The following is a 21,923-nucleotide window of genomic DNA, read 5'->3' as shown; positions in this document are numbered from 1 at the left end:
CCCTTGCTCAAGCTGGTGAGCCAGCGCTCATGTCTGCAACCTTAGGGTTTTGAACCTGGGTCCTGTATAATCCAGTCCGATGCTCTATCTGCTGCGCTATCGCCTGGTCAGGCCCAACTTTAGTCATCATTTTGACCAGAATTCTATCTTTTTACTTTTGCCATATTTGTTTCTTTGAATCCAAAATATATCTCTTGTAGCTAGAAATAATTGAAGGCCCTGACAAGCTGGCTTAGTCGATAGAGCATTGGCCAGGCAGGTGAAAGTCCTGGGTTTGATCCCCAGTCACAGAACAAATGAGAAACAACCATCTTCTTATCCTCCCCTCTCTCTCCTCCTTCCTTTTCTTTTACACACTTGCAGCCAGTGGCTTGATTGGTTCAACTATTGACCCGGGAAGCAAAGGATAGCGGGGTAAGTCTGAGCATAAGCCTCAGATTCTGAAGATAGTTCAGTTTATTCGAACATTGGCTGCAGATAGATGTTTAGGGTATATACAGGTTGGGGCACATGTGGGAGTCTTTCTCTCTATCTACGCTCTTCTCACTTAAAAAGAAAATTAAAGATATTTTTGGTTCAGTCCAACAATCTCTGCCTTTTAAATGGTTAAATAACAGAATTGCATTTACAATAATTGGTGTTGTAGTTCTATTTCTTTAATATTGTTATTTGCTTCTATACATTGTATGTGAAAATAAATTTTTATTGTTCTCTTTCTCATTGACCAGCTTTTTTTGATATATCTAGTATAAGTGTTTTTTACTATTTTTTATTTTTGTGGTTATTGCTCTTCTAATTACAGTATGCACTCTGTGTTATCATTATTTACTTCAAATTGATACAGAATTAATTATAATTAAAAATGTATACTTGCTTCCAACATTGCTTTATATTATTTCAGCAACAACACAGTGATATTTTAATACAAGTTCCTGATCCAATGCAGAACAAAGAATTATATAAAATAACTTAAAAAACAAGGTTTATTTTTTCTGAAATTTATATAAAGAGATTCAGATAAAATCAATATACAGAGAATGGAATTAGGAGAATGACATAGACCAAGCCTGAAGAAGATATTTGAGTTTCAAACTTAACCTTTGATTAAAGTTATAACTGTCACCCAAATTTCTCTTCTATACTTCATCATCTTTAAATTGTTTTTGTTATATGTAACAAAAGAGACCTAATACAGGGACCAAAGCAATTTTTTTGCACATGTAGATCCATGGGTGGCCTAGCTTTTTGTATCATGAAAGAAGTTATTCTGAGATAAAAGGGACCAAATAATTCTTACATACCCATTCAGACAAATACGTCTCTGATGATAAAGCAGTTGAGATGACAAAAAATTGTTATCAATGTGGACTAAACTGGACTGGTAGAGACTGAAATGCAGGTAGATATGGTGGAGTTTAGGATAGTGACTGAGTGCTATTGGTAACATGGATAAAGTGGGTAAGAGAGGAGACAGTATGATTGGTGAAGAGCAAGGTACAGATGAGACATTCTCAGTTACTTGTTCCTATGAATACTTTCTTAGGGAATTTATTATCTTGTATTGAGAGATAAAATTGAGTAAAAGTAAAGACTTGGAAATCAATTGCACGAGTGTGTGTTAATTTTAGGGAGTGCATGAGGTCACATAGATTTTGTATAAAATGAAGAGAGACTTGAGAAACACCTACTGTAGTACACATCCTTACTTGGACCCTCAGGAGAAACAATATACACCTCTTGAGAAATGTTAGGACTATTGCTCATCTTTGACACTCCCTGCCTGGCATAATTCATTCAAGTAATGGTTCATCACTTTATACTTATGTTGAATGAATGAATAAACCATGACTCGTTCAAGTCATCTCATAAATATCTTTATGTACTTTAGGGATAAAAGTTATGGGCCTCATGCTTTCCTCATGAGTATGTTTTATTTCTAGGTACCAAAAGCATTATGCTGTTCTTCCATGGGGGTCAAAGTTGTTTCTATATTTTAGAAAACCTGATAACTTCATAGAAGTCTCCTGGAAATATTGACCTTTTTGACTTTTATATTGGGAATCTCTTTATTTCCGCTACATGAGGAGGAGGTGGTGAGAGTGTGATGAATATTTGTTAGTGAGAAGGACATATCTTCTTGACTCATTTTTTTCTGTTTTCTCCCTAGGATGTTGTATGGCCCGTGGTCACAGCCACTATCACAGCCGCCTGGCCTATGCAGGTTTACATTGGATACAGACAGATGGTAATGAAACAACAGAGCCATGAACTGGTGGGTCATCATCTTTAATCCTAGCTTGCACCCAGTGGGCATGTAAAAACACACACTGAGCTCCAAAACCCACTCATTCAGTGCTCACAAAGCTACAGACTTATCATCCGAGTTTCCTAGAATCAAAAGTATCTAGCTCACTAGCCTCATTCTCCTTTGTTTTCCATCTCCTTCTCTCTACAAAAACTCTGTACAGACTGGCTTCTCTCTCAGCACTCTGCCATCTTGGCTGCCTCTCCTAGCCTCCTCCATGTGGCCTCTCTCTGCTCTCTCCTCTCTCTTCTACTGCTAATCTCAGGAACCAAGAGAGCAAGCTCCATGTCTGCCCCACTTTATAGTGCAGAAATTAAAACCTTTAATCTAATATACAAAATAGGAAGTCTCTAATACAAAGTCACTTATCTGAGGTATGATGGGATTGTAACATCCCACATCAAAAAGGGTGGGAAAGGCTTAGTCCTAAAACCAAGCCCCAGGCTACAAGGATCCTGCCTGCCCACAGCCTGCCCCCAAAACACATTAATATAATTACGCCCATTCCAAGCATAAGGGCAACTAATATCATCACCTGGGAGACGGGCTTCCATATGGGCAGCTCCATCTTTAACAAAGTGGGCATAATGTATTTTATCTGCCCAACAGATGTGAATGGCATCATGGAAGGTATGTGTGAGAGACTAGAGATGGTCTATTTGTGCTGTTAAAAGAGATTAAAGGTATTAAAATTATCAGGTGACTAATTAGAATGAAATATTATTCAGGGCAGGAAAATATGAGTGCAATTATAGTTTAAATTTCTGTTCATAGCCCTGGCAAGTTGGCTCAGTGATAGAGTCTTTGCCTGGTTGTGGAAGTCCGGGGTTTGATTTCTGGTCAGGGCATGCAGTAGAGGTGACCATTTGCTTTTCCACTCCTACCTCTCTACCTTATCTCCCTCTCTCTGTTCCACTACCATAGCCACAGCTCAAATCGTTCGAGCAAGTTAGCCCTGGGTGCTGATGATGGCACCATGCTCTTGCTTCAGGTGCTAAAATTGGACAGTTGTTGAGCATAGAGCCGTGGCCTCAGATGGGCAGAGCATTGCTGTTAGGGCGATTGATGGGTGGATCTCATTTGGGGTGCATATCTCTCTGCTTTCCCATCTCTCACTTAATAAAATGAAATTCAATTCATATATCATTTGTTCAGTGTTCTATAACATTTGAGAATGGACCAAGGTCTCCAGTAGGGGGGAAGTTGCAGAGTTTGGGTCAGTAGCAGATTGTGATAAATTGTTTCAGTACCAGATCCGTGTGACTTCATAAGTTTTAGTCTCCTACCGTATCTGTGTTGAGCTCAAGTTTCCATATTTTATAGCTGCTTTATCTACGGTGTGTCTGTTGTATCTACTCTACATGCTAAGAACTCACATTTGGAAGCTACTCTTTTATATTTAAATTTCTTCCCTAGAAAAATAAGAATGGATCTTTCTATATAGTTCACTTTATTTTCCAAAAGCAAACTTGAATATCAAGGACTAATTTGGCCCTGGTGCAAAGTACTGAGCAATCTTGTTCATGTATTTTGAAGTCAAATGGAAGGGAATTTTTTGTATCTAAATTTTCATAAATACTTGACTGCATCAATCTTTTCTAAACACATGAAATTTAGAGTACTAATAGTATAGTGTTCATAAAATCATCTTTTCCAAGTGTTATATTTTTTTCCACAAACTTTAAATCTCAGATGTTGTTCTGGGGGCCTTTCTACTGGGCAATAGAATGTAAAGGTCTTGGTACTCTTTAGACAGCATTCCCACACCTATATATCTCAAACAATCAGGAATGCAGGTCTATAATCTCACTCTCTTGTCATATGCCTGAACTCTAAAGCCATACTATGACTTTTCCTTGAATAAATTTGTTTAAGGTACCAAATTTTGCATTTATAAAAATCTACTGTTGCATGTAATTTCATAAGATTTTTAGGAGGGAGAGAGGGAGAGGTTAGTTTCATATTGGAAGAAATAAACTGTGCTTCTGATAGGTCAATGACTTCTCAAGTTCACACAGGAAGCAATTGGAAGAGTAGACATGAGCACATTTCCTCTGGTCCAAAGTCAGGAGTCTAGTGTCTTCTTCCTCTGGGTCTCCATGAAAGGCACAGAATTGCTCAATGAAGTGAATAGAGAGAAATCAGTGGTTTTAAAGAGACCAAAATTCAGAGACATTGGCATCCATTTTTGTCATTTCTATGAGTAAGACCTTCATTCTAAAGAAGCCAAAAACTCTGCAGGTAACAAAGAAGATGGTTTTAAGTTCCTGACTTGAGATGGATACTGCAAGTGTTTAAAGATTATGAATGCCAAACAAGTGGGTGGCTGTGAGATTCCTGTGTTGGTGGGTGTTGAAGAGAGGGGAGGGTTCAGTTTTTAGTTTTAGTGGATAGAGGGAACAAGGAAATTGGATATTATATACTGAAGATATGGTCATATATAAAGTGTAGTGGTTAGCTGTCTTGTTTACCTCTCATTCCCGTGTATACTGCTTCACACAAACCCCAGACTTTCCCCTGATGTAGAGAGAAAATAGATTTTAGTGCTGACTCCTTTGCTTATATTTAATATTATGAATTTTATCTTTTCAGGGCTGACAGATGTGTGCTGCTTCTGGGGTAACACAAACCAGAGCACCATGAAGCTACTCTGTCCTCATCGTCTTTTAGAACTTTACATTTGACCAGGTCTTATATCTTGAGACCAGATTTTTTTTTTAACACACACATACATATTATATATATTTCTGCAATATTATACTTCTCGCCAAGAACCACACAGTTGTGTCCAGTTACCACTCATTTTATTCTAAAGATCTCTCTCACAATGTCACAAAAAGGTACAACATATTTCTCACTAAACTCTGTAATTTTTCTACAGTTTATGTGACCCAGATCTTCACAAGGATATATCCAAGGAAACTTCTACAGATCAGAGACCAGTGAGATGTCTCATATATTGGGTATATTTTCAGCATAAGAATGGTGATTATGATAAATTTGGTATACTGTGATGACTATTTATTACATCATGAAATCATTACTGGTGGGTAGATGTGTAAAGAAAAAATATGTCTGGATCTTGAATATATATGGTGAAAAATGTCCTGAATTAAATATGATGTATTTTGTTAGACTTAACATTAATATTTTTCAACACTTTTACTCTAGATCAGGGGTCTCAAACTCGCGGCCCACAGGCCGCATGCGGCCCGCCGAACAATTTTGTGCGGCCTGCAGACTAATCCACGAAGTTCAAAATATTTTGGATAAAATTAAGTAAGCCTAGGGGCCTACTTGTATTTTTCATTTCTCTAGCATCCTAGCTAGATATTAGCTTAGTTAACAGCAGTTGTGATGCGAACTACAGTTTCTGGTCGTTTTGTGACACTGAGTAAACTGCATGTACGATTGTGCTTGTTGTATTGATTTTTTTTTTTGTTTTCAACTGCAGTGAGAAAAGTGTTGCGTAACAATTGCCTTTTGTAGACCTAGTGCGGCCTGCCGAAAGGCTGTGATCTTGCTCTGCAGCCCACATGCTGAGTTGAGTTTGAGACCCCTGCTCTAGATATTAACGTAAATGTTGCTACTGGGATAAGGATTACTGAATCTCTTTGAATATAAGGCTTTTGCGGATTCTGCTTCCTTCCTTCCATCTCTTGAACATAACCCTCTCCCTGAATGTTCCTCCTTATTGTGTTGGGGTTTTACTTCAATGCTGGCACTAGTTTATATTTGAATGTGACAAACCATGGGTTTCTCATCTATAAATTTATATTTCTTTTCTTGGTAAATTTATTCATATTTCAATCCTATGGAATGTACTGGCCCCATGACACTGAATTCTCAAGTTCTTAAACCTCTTACTCCCTCAGACACTTTTTTGAAGTTCCTCCAGCATTGGGTACACTAAATGCACTACACTTATCAGCTGCATTGTCACCAACTTTGCCTTGCTGTGTCCCCTATTCTTCGTTTCAACATCCTTTATTCAACAATAGAGTGTACAATTTGCCTTGTGTTATATTTTCCCCAGTATCTTGTTATCATTAGTATGGACTCTTAATTCACCATGCTGAATAATCCCTAGGTAAATGAGTAATGCGTCATAAAAAAGGCCAGTATGAAGGTGACACCTCTGCCTAGTTTTTACAATCTCATTTCCTCTGCCAATGAGAAGAATAAAAAGTTTTCAACAACTTTTATATATTATTCAAGACCTTGCATAGAAGTCATTCACTACAGAATAAGTCCTCAGGGGTGTGTTGATTTACCACTGATGGTCCTTTATAATCAATTAGTGGAGAAAATAGTATAAATAATATGGACTAAGAATGGAAGTTTTTTTTTTTTTTTCTTTTTTTCTTTATTCATTTTTAAAGAGGAGAGAGAGAGGGAGAGAGAGAGAGAGAAGGCGGGAGGAGCTGGAAGCATCAACTCCCATATGTGCCTTGACCAGGCAAGCCCAGGGTTTTGAACCGGCGACCTCAGCATTTCCAGGTCGATGCGTTATCCACTGCGCCACCACAGGTCAGGCAAGAATGGAAGTTTTATGTCCACAGTGTCTGAGCTAAAATCTAGTTTCTTCAAATAAGTGCCATGCATCCTTCAGTAAAATAACTGAATGCTGATTTCATTTTATTTTATTAAAATAGTCTTTGTTTAACAATTATAGCATAGTTAGGATCATTGTGAAAAGGAAAAAGTCATTAAATATAAAACATGTAACTGTCTCAACTTAATAAATATTTTCTTTACTAATTACCAAAAATATAATTTGTGTCAGTAGCTCATAAAACAAGTAGGTACCTTGAGGACAGTAGGGCACAAGTACCCTCAGGTCAAGAGAGTACTTTTACTGAAGTCTCATGTTTCAAATCCCAGATACCTCTTTGCTGTTCTCAAGACTACTCATATCTGCTGGTGATAGATAAGCCTGTGTGTATGTGTGTGTGTGTGTGAGATAGTAAATTTTTTTATAAATCTGCTGTTTCTACACATTGGCTCTAATCAAGTACACTAAAGTCTATCAGGTTCAGTTTCTCATTTAGAAAAAAAAATACATAAAATTTACCTGATGTATTATTGTAAAATTAAAAACAATGTTTTAATAACTTCTGTCATTAGTAACAATTATGTTGTCTATTCATTTTTTCTTTACTTCACACTGTCACTGAAATAAATAATTTTAATAATACATATTAGTTCACTTTCAACATTATTGTTTTTGCTTTGGCTTAAGAAATAAAATAACTTTGAGAAAACATTTACAACTTTCTTTCAATTTTATCTAATTGAAATTTAAATGTTTCTGTAGAGGTACCTAGTCTAATTTTTTTTTTTCATTTTGGTGCAGTAAGTATATATTTCACTGAAGTTGAATTTCAGTTTGGATTGTTTGCCTTACTTTAAAAAGCTGTTATTCACACTAATATTATAAGTATAAGAAGAAGAATAGCTGGACTCATTTTTTTTATAAATTTTTATTAATGTTAATGGGATGACATTAATAATTCAGGGTACATATATTCAAAGAAAACATGTCTAGGTTATCTTGTCATTAAATTATGTTGCATACCCCTCGCCCAGAGTCAGATTGTCCTCCGTCACACAACTATAGTTAAGTGTTTGTGCCCAGGTCAGTCTTACTTTTTCAGGGAGGTGAAGGTTTTCAGGAACAAAAAGAAAAGCCAGTTTTTCTCCTCCAATAAGATAACAGGGGCATTATTTCTGCAATGCATGTTTCTACCAATTCAGAACTTTATGGGATCACCTTGTTTTCTGGCATTCTTATTCCCAACTCTTTTTTCAGACATGTAGGCATTTGAATAAATAAATGAAAAAAATGAATAAATGTAATTAATTAATAAATGTTTTATTTAATCAATTATTATCTGTTCTCATTTTTACTTGTTCATAAGGATAGCCAAATTCATCAGTTTGGATGATCTTTGATGAAACAAGGAATTTCATGGTTGACTTTTATAAGTGTGTGTTTGTGTGTGTGTGAAATTGGTCTTAATTTTTAGTTTATCACTGCATAGCAATTGCCAGATTGCTATGATAACTGAAGGTATGACTTATTAGCAATACTCTTAAAATATTCAAAATGAATTCTAGTGATTTTATGTCTTTTCAGTTACTGGAATACCAGTCCCCCAATAAAAATGAATTATATGATTTCAAGGAAAAAATCCACCTTAATTTTTATATACAACATTTTTTAGGACCTTGACATCACTGTCTAAACTACTCAGTCCTTGCTTTTGATAAACACAGACACACATACACTCACACCACACATGCTCTAAGCTAAGACATACTTATGTTTTTTATTGTTTACTTCTTATTGACCTCACTCTTTCCAGTGGGAAGACAGACTATGCCATCCTCAACAGTTGGACAAGTTTGTACTCTCATCACCCCCTCCCTCCACCCCCTCCGTGGAAAGAAAGAAAGTTGATTCTTCAGGAAACATTCACGCAAGCCTTGGCGGGATCTTATGTCCAGACTCTGAAATACAGACAGATCTTTGCACTTGAGTAATTAGAATGATTCACTAGACAGATTTAATTGTTTTAAGGATCGATGTATTTTATGCCCTATTTGTTTTCAAGTGTTTATCCCACTTTTTATTCACACACTTGAGAAAGAAGAACAGATGATTTATCGTCTGGAGGTTAATGCAAAAATAAATAATACAGTGGTTGTTAGCATAGTCTGTTTTTGATCTATTTATCTCATTGACAATAAAAGTAGAGTGGAGGGCTCAGTGTATGAAGTGTTTTTTTATTAATTTTTTATTTTTATTTATTTATTTATTTATTTTTAATTTTAAAATTAAAGAAAACTTTTATTCCAATGTAACATACTATTAGTTTTCTTTTTTTTTTATAATTTTATTTTTTTAATGGGGTGACATCAATAAATCAGGATACATATATTCAAAGATAACAAGTCCAGGTTATCTTGTCGTTCAATTATGTTGCATACCCACCACCCAAAGTCAGATTGTCCTCTGTCACCTTCTATCTTGTTTTCTTTGTGCCCCTCCCCACCCCCTATCCCTCTCCCATTCCCCCCTCCCCCCCCCGTAACCACCACACTCTTATCAATGTCTCTTAGTTTCACTATTATGTCCCACCTACGTATGGAATAATACAGTTCCTGTTTTTTTCTGATTTACTTATTTCGCTTCATATCATGTTATCAAGATCCCACCATTTTGCTGTAAATGTTCCGATGTCATCATTTCTTATGGCTGAGTAGTATTCCATAGTGTGTATGTGCCACATCTTCTTTATCCAGTCATCTATTGATGGGCTTTTTGGTTGTTTCCATGTCCTGGCCACTGTGAACAATGCTGCAATAAACATGGGGCTGCATGTGTCTTTACGTATCAATGTTTCTGAGTTTTGGGGATATATACCCAGTAGAGGGATTGCTGGGTCATAAGGTAGTTCTATTTTCAGTTTTTTGAGGAACCACCATACTTTCTTCCATAATGGTTGTACTACTTTACATTCCCACCAACAGTGTATGAGGGTTCCTTTTTCTCCATAGCCTCTCCAACATTTGCTATTACCTGACTTGCTAATAACAGCTAATCGAACAGGTGTGAGGTGGTATCTCATTGCCATTTTGATTTGCATTTCTCTAATAGCTAAAGAAGATTATTTATTTTTTTAAGGACAGAGAGAGAGGGATAGATAGGGACAGACAGACAGGAACACAGAGAGATGAGAAACATCAATCACTGGTTTTTCGTTGCGAAACCTCAGTTGTTCATTGATTGCTTTCTCATATGTGCCTTGACCGTGGGCCTTCAGCAGACCAAGAAATCCCTTGCCTGAGCCAGCAATCTTGGGTCCAAGCTGGTAAGCTTTGCTCAAACCAGATGAACCTGTGCTCAAGCTGGCAATCTATGGGTCTCGAACCTGGGTCCTCGGCATCCCAGTCCAATGCTCTAACCACTGTGCCACTGCCTGGTCAGGTGTGAAGTGTTTTTATGTGGAGTATGCAGGAACAGGCTAGGGTGTGTGCCTTACACAAATTTCATATTCAAGATTTACTCTTGCCTTCACCTTGAATCACTGAAACAAACTCACATCCAGAGCCCCAGAGAACAAAATGTTCCCTTCAGACTTTGTATGAGATATTTGTATAAGATGCAAAGTTCCAGAATGTGAACAAAGAGATGTAAAGCTGACTCTTTATCAGGTCCTGCACTTTTACCTACAAGATATCCCTTTCTTTCAAAATTTAAACCACTATGTAACATATACATTGCTGAGTAGGCTGAGGTAAGGCTGCTATAGCTTTCAAGTCTTAGACCAATCAAGTATTTAAAAATAGCAGCTACAAAGAAAACATCTTTGAACTTGTCTGTGAAGAAAGCATAAAAAAATTCACCTGAAATATATTGGAGGAAGTCAGAGGTTCAAGAGAAGTTTAGATATCAGGATGAAGGGTACTAATGTACTGAGGACATCTTTTGAAATATGAGATTTTAGGTGGAGGGATACCAGTGAGGAAGTAAGAGCTTTTCAGGGTAAAAGGAAGCATTAGCCAGCATGAAACCTGAATGAACCATCATCCTTCTCCCATCACCTAAAGTACATCCCCGGAGCTAACCACCTTGCTGTGGTCCACATTTCAGCATATTATGTTGTAAAACACAGGGCATAATACATGCTCCTTAGGGCTCTGTGTTCTCTTTAGCCTCTAGATCTATCTACTATTGAACAGGAATTTAATGAAAGGGCAATTCTTGCACTTTGATTTTTAACTGTTTCCAGACTGAAAAAACACAGGGCACAGAAAGCAATGTGGTTAGTATGGTGGTGTTGATAAAGAAGAGGCATTGAGGTAAGTATATGAGTACATCTCAGGAGCAAAGGAGATTAGGAAAAAAATTGTTGGTTAAAATTTGTCAGCAGAGTTTATATAAACACTAATAATACTAGAATGTGATTATGACCACATAATTATCATCAGCATGTTCAATGCAATTAAAATGATATCCATAGAGATATAACTTCATATCTTTCTATTTAAAATTACTCACCATAACAATATGTTTTAATTAATCAGAGACAGTAAGACACACATAGGGAAGGTACCTTCCTGCCTCATCAATCTTATTCATGTTGGGTGCAAGACTGGGTGAAGAAAGTTACTCAATGAGAGTATTGTATTATGATTAAGATGATTAAGGAATAAATGACAGATCTCAGAATGTAATTTGTGAAAAATTTACATGACTATTATAAAAATATAAAAAATTATGATTTTAATGGTTAGAAATCACTTCATTCATACCTTTAACACTAAAACTTTCAAGATAGCTTAGCCAATTATGCCTGTATAAATTCCAGTTCCTGCCTCATACACATACGTGAATCAGGAAGAGTTTAGAAGACAAGATTAGCTTACTTTTCTCTAAGTTACAAACAAAATCCCAAAATTCAGTGCTTTAATCTGAATATATTGCCATTCACTGGCAGTTTGTGTCTCATATGAGTTATCGTATGAAGAACACCTAGCTGTGCAGTCTTGTCAGCCAGGAACGCCTGTCTGGAGCTTCCGCCATCTTGTAGCTGCATCATCTGAAACACATAGGGGGAGAAAATGTTTCATAACAAGGTGTAAATGCAATAAGGGAATAAGAATGCTTAAATTATAATTTTTTTTAAAAATGAAACTTTTTAAATTGTTATTCTATTTAATTATAGTACTCTGTAATGTACCACTTTCACCTTCTTTTCTACTTTTAAAATTTTTCAGTTTTGCTTTTGATTGATGATACTTAGAGTATCAAATGAGAAAAGTAGACAATTATGGAGGTTGAGTATTACTCACAAAAAAGGCTATCACTGAAGAGCACTATCTGTTAACCAATATTCTCTTCCTGTCTCCTACTTGCTGGTAACATGTCACTGACAGCCTCTAACATTACACTGGGGAGGAAAATTTTTGCTGCATCCACAAAAATACTTGTTCTTACCTAATTTGAGTATGCCGATCTCAAAACTGACATTAGTTTTTCTCTGTAAGGTACAGGTTTTTGCAATTCAAGATTTTGTGTTTTTATCTTATTGTAAAATTTTCAACATTTAGTTTAACATAATGAAGTAGAATGTCTTCTTGAGCATCATGTTTGTGAAAATATAATATTTTATATAATGAAGTAAATATACTAAAAGATGATTGCATTAAAATTTGTCTACAATTTCAAAATATTAATAGAACATATCCAAACACTTATTTTAATCATAAAATTTGTGCAAAACATATTTTATTCAGGCAAAAATTTGTGTTTATAGCTCTTGTGTTTGTGTACTTATTGAGGACAATCTCGTTTGATGCTCCAGCAGTAGTCTGCCATCATATTTCTGTCCCATCACCCCTGATAATGCTCTTCCATCATTTTCAGATCTTGATGAAAGCGTTCTCCCTGCTCATCACTAACAGCTCCAAGATTTTCAAAAAACTTATCAAGGTAACTGTTCAGGAAGTGAATCTTAATGCTCATGTTACATCCAATGTCATGGAAAGCCAACAGCATCTTTGAACCAGAAGTTCATTGTTTTCTGCTTTTTTTGCCAAGGAAGTTCTTTGTAACTGCCACGAAAGACTGCCATTCTTCTTTTTCCTCCTTATTCATCTTCTTAGCAGAGTCTTTGTCATATATAAGGGTTCGAATTTGAGGTCCATCAAATGCACCTACTTTTATCTTCTCAAAAGACAAGGCAGGAAAAGCGGAAATAATATGTTGAAAGCATTCAGGTTCTCTATTCAAAGCCTGAACAAACTGCTTCATTAAGCCAAGTTTGATGTGAAGTGGGGGGAAAATGATCCTGTAGCGATTAACTACAGGTTCATTCACAATATTTTGCATCCCTACTTCCAGAGCTTCACGTTTCAGCCACTCCTTCTGTGTCCAGTGTTTCTACCGAGATTGGCTGTCGCACAAACACAGAGCAAGGATACTTAGTGAAACCTCTCTGTTGTTAGCAGGAAATTTACAATTTAAGACCTGCTCAGATGATTCAGTTATGCTCCTTATACTTCAGAAGGTCAATGACAGTTTTTATGTCATTATAATCTTCTTGCAAGATGAGTTGAATAACCAATTGGAACCTTTGCATAAACATTACTGTTGTGTAGGAGAACACATTTCATACTAAGTTTAGAGCTGTCAAGAAATAGCCACCATTCTGTTGGACTGTAAGTGGTTACACCTAGCTGGCTGAGAAGACTACTGATATCATGACAGTAAAAACATGTTTGTCTTCGGAAAAAAAGTCCACAAAAATTTCTCACACTTCCTGAAATGGGATACTTTAGCTGACCAGTGAAGTACATTCTTTTCTTGAAGCCTAGAGGCTAACTCAGCTGCTTTCTTTGATAGGCTCAAATCTCTTACTAAGTCATTCAATTTGGGGTGGCTAAACTGCTGAGGGGTTAATGATTGCTTGGCATCAGAAGAAGACCCTTCAGATTTTACAACCATTTCCTTATACATCTTATCAAAATACACTTGATCACCATGTTCACTTTCTTAGTCCTTAGAAGAAATAAAATCATTGAAAACTGGAACTGGGAGTGTCTCAGAGTGTGGGATAGGTTGTATTGCTGAAGGAATATTAGAATATGCAATCATATGCCGTTTTTTCTTGCCGATGCCCTTTGTATGGATTTGACAGAAATAACAGTCACTGCTGTGATCCTTAGGTTCATGCCAAACCATGGGAATACCAAAAGACATTCCTTTGCGTTTTCCTTTTGTCCAGTCACAAAGCATTTTCTCAAAATTATGACACACAATATGAGGAGCCCAATTCTTGTCTTGATCGCCAAGGGGAACTTGAAAATAAGCAATATATTACAAATGACAAAATATTGTGCCTTTGACATTGAAGTGTGTAACAGCCACATATATAACAGAAGTTGTCAGGACTATTCTTCCATTTATGCCTACTCACAGAAGCCATGATTCAATCTTAAAATAAAATAAGAGGGTGTTTTTATCAGATAATAATTTTTTTACATTTAAAAACAACTACAATTATGTAAAAGTGATGTTTGTAAAACATTAATTGCCTTGTGGTTATGTTCAATCCAAGAGTCGTTGCCCTTTAACTCCAATTTAAAAACCAATGCATGCCATTAACTATAACAAAAAGAAATTAAAATTGCATAAAAACTAGAGCATGCACTGAAAAATAGATTTCAGAATTAGAATGAGCGATGCAGAAATATATAAAAAGTGTTCTTAAACCTCATGCAACAGAAAATTTTTTAAAAAATTGTTCCCGGTTTTGTTTGGAAGGATTCATCATCTGGCCTCCTTAAGTTAGAAATAAAAATTGGTAATTAAGTGGTAGACCCTTATGATTCAATGGTGGTTTGGAACACTTTTCTCAATAGGCTCACAGTGGAAAAGCATTTATTTTTATTTATTTTATATTTTGTTTATTGAGAGACAGAGAGGGGAGGAGAGAAACAATAACACTGAACTGCTCCTGTATGTGTTGTGACCAGAAAATCAAATCAGCCACCTCTGTCCCGGGACACGTTCCAACCAACAGGCCAGGTTTTAATTTTTGATTTTTAGAGAGACAGAGAGAGGAAGGGAGAGAGAGAGAAGGTTAAATGGAAGCATCCATTAGTTGTTCCTTTCAGTCATGAATTCATTTGTTGCTTCCCATGCGTGCACGGATCAGGGATAGAATCTGCAACCTCGTTGATTCAGAATGACACTCCTAACCAACTGAGCTAACTAACCAGGCAATGGAGAACCATTTCTAAAATTTCATTCTAACTTTCACAGTGATAGCTGCAACCCACTCACCATGTCACTGCAAATGAACAGAGCTCTATCACTGATTATCTTCCCCATCACACACTCTGCATTACAAAGGGCAGGAACCCAGACTTTCTGAATCATGATTTTATCCCTACTGAGTAGTTTACAGCCTGTTTTTTTTTTATTTTTATTTTTATTTTTTTTTTTACAGGGACAGAAAGAGAGTCAGAGAGAGGGATAGATAGGGACAGACAGACAGGAACAGAGAGAGATGAGAAGCATCAATCATCAGTTTTTTGTTGCAACACCTTAGTTGTTCATTGATTGCTTTCTCATATGTGCCTTGACCGCGGGCCTTCAGCAGACCGAGTAACCCCTTGCTCGAGCCAGTGACCTTGGGTCCAAGCTGGTGAGCTTTTTGCTCAAGCCAGATGAGCCTGCGCTCAAGCTGGCGACCTCGGGGTCTTGAACCTGGGTCCTCCGCATCCCAGTCCGATGCACTATCCACTGTGCCACCGCCTGGTCAGGCTAGTTTACAGCCTGTATACAGGATAAGCTTAACAAATGTTATAGGATCAAATTGAAATTCTGAGAATTCAGGCCAGCTGTAAAATGTATCATTGGAGTTCACGTTCTTATTCAAATATTCTTGCTAGAATAATCTGCAACAAATGATAAAACCATAGAAGTTGAGTGCTGAGCTGGTGTAGGTCCTAGAACATACTAAAGAATTAACTTTGCCGAGAGTACTACATGGTTTCGTCTCATTTTTATTGTTAAGCTTCTGTTCTGCTTTCTTTCATCCATTTCTACTTTTATTATCCTTTTTTTTATTTTTCTGAAGTGAGAAGCGGGGAGCAGAGAGACAGATTCCTGCAAGCACCCTCATCTTCTCATTCTAAAGTTTTGACCTTCTACTTTGCCACAAGTGAGCTGGAATACTTTTTTCCTTTTTTAGCCAGAAAATCCCTTCTGCCTTCTCTTTAGTGAAGCCTGTGAGACAAAGCCCAGTTTTTCCTCTTCATAAGCTAAACTCCTGCTGAGGGCCAGCAGAAAGGAGATCTTTATCTAGATTCACATGGACAGAATGAAATCTCAGGGGCTCTGCCAGAAATAAGACCCTCTGGAAGCTGTTTCTTTTCCTCTTCTGTTAAATTATTTACATATTTTACAAGAATTTATTCTTAAATATACAACAAGCTTCAAGACAACACTTCATTTTGACAAGAAATCGAGATGATAAAACAGAAATGGAATTAAAGACCACTAATTGCTTCAATCACAGGAGAAGCTTACTTTTTGAGAGATTGATGAATCTCAAGTGTGTCCTTGGGACCTTTCCCAAAGGCTTCACTTTTTTTTTTTTTTTTTTTTCTTGTATACTTAACTTTTGCATTTTCTTTTTTTTTTTTATTTTTTTATAATTTTATTTTTTTAATGGGGTGACATCAATAAATCAGGATACATATATTCAAAGATAACAAGTCCAGGTTATCTTGTCGTTCAATTATGTTGCATACCCACCACCCAAAGTCAGATTGTCCTCTGTCACCTTCTATCTTGTTTTCTTTGTGCCCCTCCCCACCCCCTATCCCTCTCCCATTCCCCCCTCCCCCCCGTAACCACCACACTCTTGTCAATGTCTCTTAGTTTCACTATTATGTAAAGGCTTCACTTTTAATTCTCTGAGTTTCTTCTGCTCTTCTTTCTGCTTGTGTTCAAATGCCTTTTCTTCCTCATCCACTTTCTTGGTGCAAGAGCACTTGCCAGTGTAATTGATGTTCTTTTACAGAGTGGCAGGGAAGGCATTCCACATGACTCATGTATATGGGGAGTGAGGCTTTCCTGGTAAGATTTATTTGGGGTTAAAATGAAAGGCTGCCCCCAGGCTCCTAGTGTCTCACCTCTGTTCAACATCACACAGAAAATGTCCAATGTATTCTCTATCATGCCCAATAAAAGATGAGTGTCCAGATATTTTGTGTCATGGTTCAATGCAGTTTGTCCCTATCCTCATCTGGCCAGGGAAAAGTGGATGGTTAAAAAAGAAGTTGAGAATATGGTCTGGACTGGTTTAATACAACATTAGAATTCAGAACAAGATATACTTTTCAGATAGTGAGAAAATGTATATTAATTGGCACAATTGGATGTAAATGTTTGAGAAACTGTCAAGTACATTTTAGACTTTCTCTGCTGCTGGTTCTAGTGACTTATTTCATATTTACAAATAGATGAGATATTTGGGGATCATGTGTAGGAGGCAAGTAGACTGAGTAGAGGGAGGCCAGAGAAACATTTGCTTGAAGTGTTAGTTTGCTTGTTCCTATAGAAAAAATAAAATACAAATCCTGAGGTTTGTAATGCTGAATTTTTTATTTTTGATTCCCCAGAGCCTAGAATGGTATATGATAAATAGAACATTTTACCCCTCCTTTTCAGGTCTCTAGAATAAAAAAAAAAAGGTATAATGTATAAAGTGGGTCTTCTTAAGAATATATATATATATTAATGAAATGGTAGACCTCTCATTAAAAGATATTTCACCTCTAGATCCTTGAAGCATCTTTCTAAATATCTTTGAAGGAGTCCTCTGAAATGGATAGTCTGGGTATTTATTTTTAATTTTTAAAATTTATTTATTTTAGTGAGCGAGAGATAGGGCAGGCAGGAAGGGAAAAAGATGAGAAGCATCAACTCAGAGTTGCAGCATTTTTGTTGTCCCTTGATTGCTTTGAGCCTTGACTGGGGGTCTCTAGCTGAGCAAGTGACCCCCTTGCTCAAGTTAGTGACACTGGGCTCAAACCAGCAATCTTGATGTTATGTCTATGATCCCATGTTCAAGCCTGTGAGCCTGCGCTCAAGCCAGTGACCTCTGAGTTTTGAACCTGGGCCATCAATATCCCAGGCCATGTTCTATCCATTTTGCCAACACCTGAATCGAGGATCTGGGTCTTATCTCTACAGAGTGTTCCCCATTTACTTATTCTGACCATCTATTTATTCCCATCTTATCAAAGGGTATGAAGAAAAAAGTGATTAAAACATTGTAAGGTAAGAGAGCTGAGAACTTGGCACTTCTTTGAGGGTTGCCAGACACAATAAGGGATGTGTGGTTAAATTTGAATTTTAGACAAACAACACATCATTTTTTAGCAGTAGACTATCTTAAATATGGCAAAGGTCATGCTTATACTAAGGCATATTTGCTATTTGTCCAAAATTAAATTTTAATTAACCAATGTAATTTTCTATATCTGACAACCATACATTTGACCTATGTTGTCTCTCTTCTAACCAGGATGTGATTAATGCCATCAGAATGTATGTTTGTGAGACCAGGCATACTACTTTATTGTATGATGACAGAATTATACCCACAAAAGTAATCTTGAATCAATGAATACTTAAAAAAAAGACTTAGGAATTTAGAGTATTACATTGTTTCAAATTAGTAATGACAGGCAGACATGGTAGGAAATTTAGTTGGAGGGAAGTCACAGAGTTTGAGTCAATAGAGAAATTAGAAATAAGAGTTTTTAGTGTCAGAACTCCATGACTTCAGTCATTGTGGTCAACCCTTAGTTTCTGCCTCAGCTCTGGTTTGTATACTTCATAGGTGCCTGCCGTGTCACAGGTGAGATTTTGTCCGCTTTACCAGCCAGTATCCCAGATTTTCTACAAGGACAGTCCTGCAAGTCTTTCTACGTGATATTCTTTGGATTGCAATAAGTAAATAAATAAATAAGTAGACTCAACTCTCAGAAATATTGGCTTTAAACTTGGATCAATAAACAATATGTTTTTGTTTACACACTTTCACATATAAAAAAAATTTGAAGCCTTTGTCTAAAGTGACTTACCCACTTCGCAGCATCTAGCACCAGAAATTTAGACAAGTGTTAATCTGAATGTGATAACATTTCTTTCCCCAAATTTATGTAATTTTTCTCCAGAGAATGTTATCTCATATGTTATTCTTGGCATTTGTACTGGGATAACAGGCTTTGGGGACCCTTTGGACTTTTAATACAGGTTTCTCACACTTGATGACCTAAAACTCTCAGTATCCAGGTTCTAGAGTGTCTCCAATAACCGTCTATCTTTGAACCTACAACTCTTTCTTTTCCTGGAGGAACTCTGATGGCAGTTAGTACTCTTTGTATGAAATCCTTTTTATGCATGCAACAAACAACTTAAAAAACCATTTTTTTTATCAACTATTATATTATTTTTAAAAGGTAGACAGTATGGTGTTATTTCTTTTTTTTTTTTCAGTTTAAAAGAGGAACATGAACTTTGTGAGAAGTTCTTCCCAAGGTCACACAGAGGGTAAATGGAAAGCTAGGCATGAATACATTTCTTCTGGTTGCTGTGTCAGTGTTTCCATCTCTCATTCCCTCAGGCTATTCAGTGAAAAGGGTTGAGTGAGGAGGCATCATCAATGGAGGGAAAGGTCAGGGACGTAGTAGTCTTAGAGGGAAACAAAGTTAGAAGCATGGGCGAGAAAAATCTGGACCTTGAAGAAGCCAAAAATTGTTTCCAAGAAACTGAAGAGTATATTTGAGTTCAGCTCTAAGTGGGATACTGGAAGGGTTGGAAGGTGAGGAAAGTCAGGGGAAGGTGTGTGTGTGTGGGGGGGCGGGATTCCTGTAAGTTCAGAACAAAATGAGGGAGTGGGTGTTATTTCAGTAAGAGATAGTCCTAACAAGAAGAGATAGATACCTTGTGCTGAAGATGTGAACATATCTAAGGTTGAGTGGCCAAGTGTCCTCTCATTCACCTATTGATAGTGTCACAGGACACCCCTCTATTGTCCTAACTCACAGGAAAAGACAAGTATCAGTGTTTTCTCCTTTACTAACAGAATCACTGAAACATTTCTCATGTCAGAGTGGACAGAAGTCCAAAGCTCTTGGTTTAAGAGGGTACAGATTTTCAAATCACCATATTCTGACCTCTTTTCAGAAGGTGTAGTTAATATTTGGTCCCATGATCTCAGTTTGATGTGTTTCTTCCAAAAATACATACATGCAACAGTTCTATTTACTTTATTGTGTTAACATTGATTAATAAAATTATATTGCTTTTAGATTTACTATTCTATGGTACATTATCTGTATATTGTATTTTGTGTTCACCATCCTAAGTCAAGTATCTTTTTATTACAATTTATCCTCATATCTTTCCCCTACTCTCTTTATCCTAATTTCTTGAATGATCTACTCATCACTGACCCAGTAATTCATGTTCCTCCCCGTCAATTCTCAGTATGTCTCCTCACAGTGTCACAAGACACACATGTCTATGTAATACACTTGACTGTAATTTTTTTTTATAGTGGACTTGATATTGAATCCATTCCATGTTTTCTTGAAAGTTGTTGCTTCTGCAAAACAGACACAAGTGATATTTCGGCACCATTTTGTGTTTAGAAGTATATATTCATGTAATTTTTCTTCTTTTGATATCTTGTGCTGCCATAATTTCTCCTCAAGGCAATATTACTTGGAAGCGGTTGTTTGCAAGTTTGCCTAGATCCTGAGGGTATGTAATAAAACAAGTGACCTCAATAAAAAATAAAGCTCTGGATTTGTTTTTAACCCAAATGCAAATTATTCAAATATTTGCTTCCTATTTATACCTGAAAATGTCTACTGGGTTGTAGGGTCACAGAATAAATCTGAGTACAGTGCCTTTGAAGACTTTTCCACCTCTGATCCCAAAGTCTTGAATCTTTATATGACTGTTCTTCCCTGTTGTGTTAGGATTTTCTTAGACTATGAAGCAGGCACTGTTACATTTTTTAATATCACATAAAATGGGTCACTCATCTGCAAGTTCTCTAAATGCCACTTTTTCAGACTGCTTATCCATACTTCAGTCTTGGAACTGTCCATGTCCTACGGCTCTGTGCCCACCAAGTTCTTGAACCTTCTCCTTCCCTCAGTCCCTTCTGTGCAGTGTAGCGCCCCTTGTCCTTGGGCTGATCTCCTGCAGCTTAGCTCACTGCTCCATTCAGACCATTTCTTCCCTGCTGTCTCCTGTTTTAGGGCTTTTACTTATTCTTGGAATTTGCACTGTTTTTGATTTGATTTAGAAGAAAAGTTTTGTTACTCATTTACCTTTACTTGTAATCTCAGTGAAAGACATCTAATCCCTCCCAAAGATAGAGCAGTGTCGGTAAAAATATTTCTGCCATCCCATTTCTCCATATTTTCCTCTATCATTTATCTGAATTATGGTATTGCCTCATTCTCAGTTCCATCTATGGTATTTAAAATGCCACAACTACTTTTTAAAGGCATACCTAGTTCTTAGATCAGAAATTTTTCCTAACAGGGTGCGTGTTATATATGGGGAAATACGGGTGTGGCTAAACCGGCCTGCCACCAACCATGCCAGGGGTCGGGAACCTATGGCTCACGAGCCAGATGTGGCTCTTTTGATGGCTGCATCTGGCTCACAGACAAATCTGTAATAAAAAAAATAACGTTAAAAATATAAAACATTCTCATGTTTACAATCCATTCATTTCCTACCACTCATGTTCATGGTTGTTGGTGGCTGGAGCCAATCACAGCTGTCCTCTGGGACAACATCAAATTTTTATTGGATAATGTGTAATGTACAGGGGTCGTTGTATTTCTCTCACAGAATTACATTTTAAAATATGTGGCTTTCATGGCTCTCTCAGCCAAAAAGTTTCCCAACCCCTGCTATATACCATGCATTTTACTATTATTACTTTTAAAATTAATTTCAAATTTGATAAGAGATAGACTTACTCAAGATAGTAAAAGGAAA

The 21,923-nt window shown here is 36.8% G+C and overlaps 1 pseudogene; it reads left to right on the top strand.

The window, feature by feature from the left end:
* The first annotated feature begins 1,445 nt into the window (after positions 1-1,445).
* Positions 1,446-21,048, top strand: LOC136319622 (E3 ubiquitin-protein ligase TRIM22-like; annotated as a pseudogene).
* Positions 21,049-21,923: the final 875 nt, after the last annotated feature.

The sequence above is a fragment of the Saccopteryx bilineata genome, chromosome 1, assembly GCF_036850765.1.
Source record: "Saccopteryx bilineata isolate mSacBil1 chromosome 1, mSacBil1_pri_phased_curated, whole genome shotgun sequence".
In the NCBI taxonomy this organism is placed as follows: domain Eukaryota; kingdom Metazoa; phylum Chordata; class Mammalia; order Chiroptera; family Emballonuridae; genus Saccopteryx; species Saccopteryx bilineata.
This window is presented reverse-complemented; position numbering and strand designations above follow the sequence as displayed.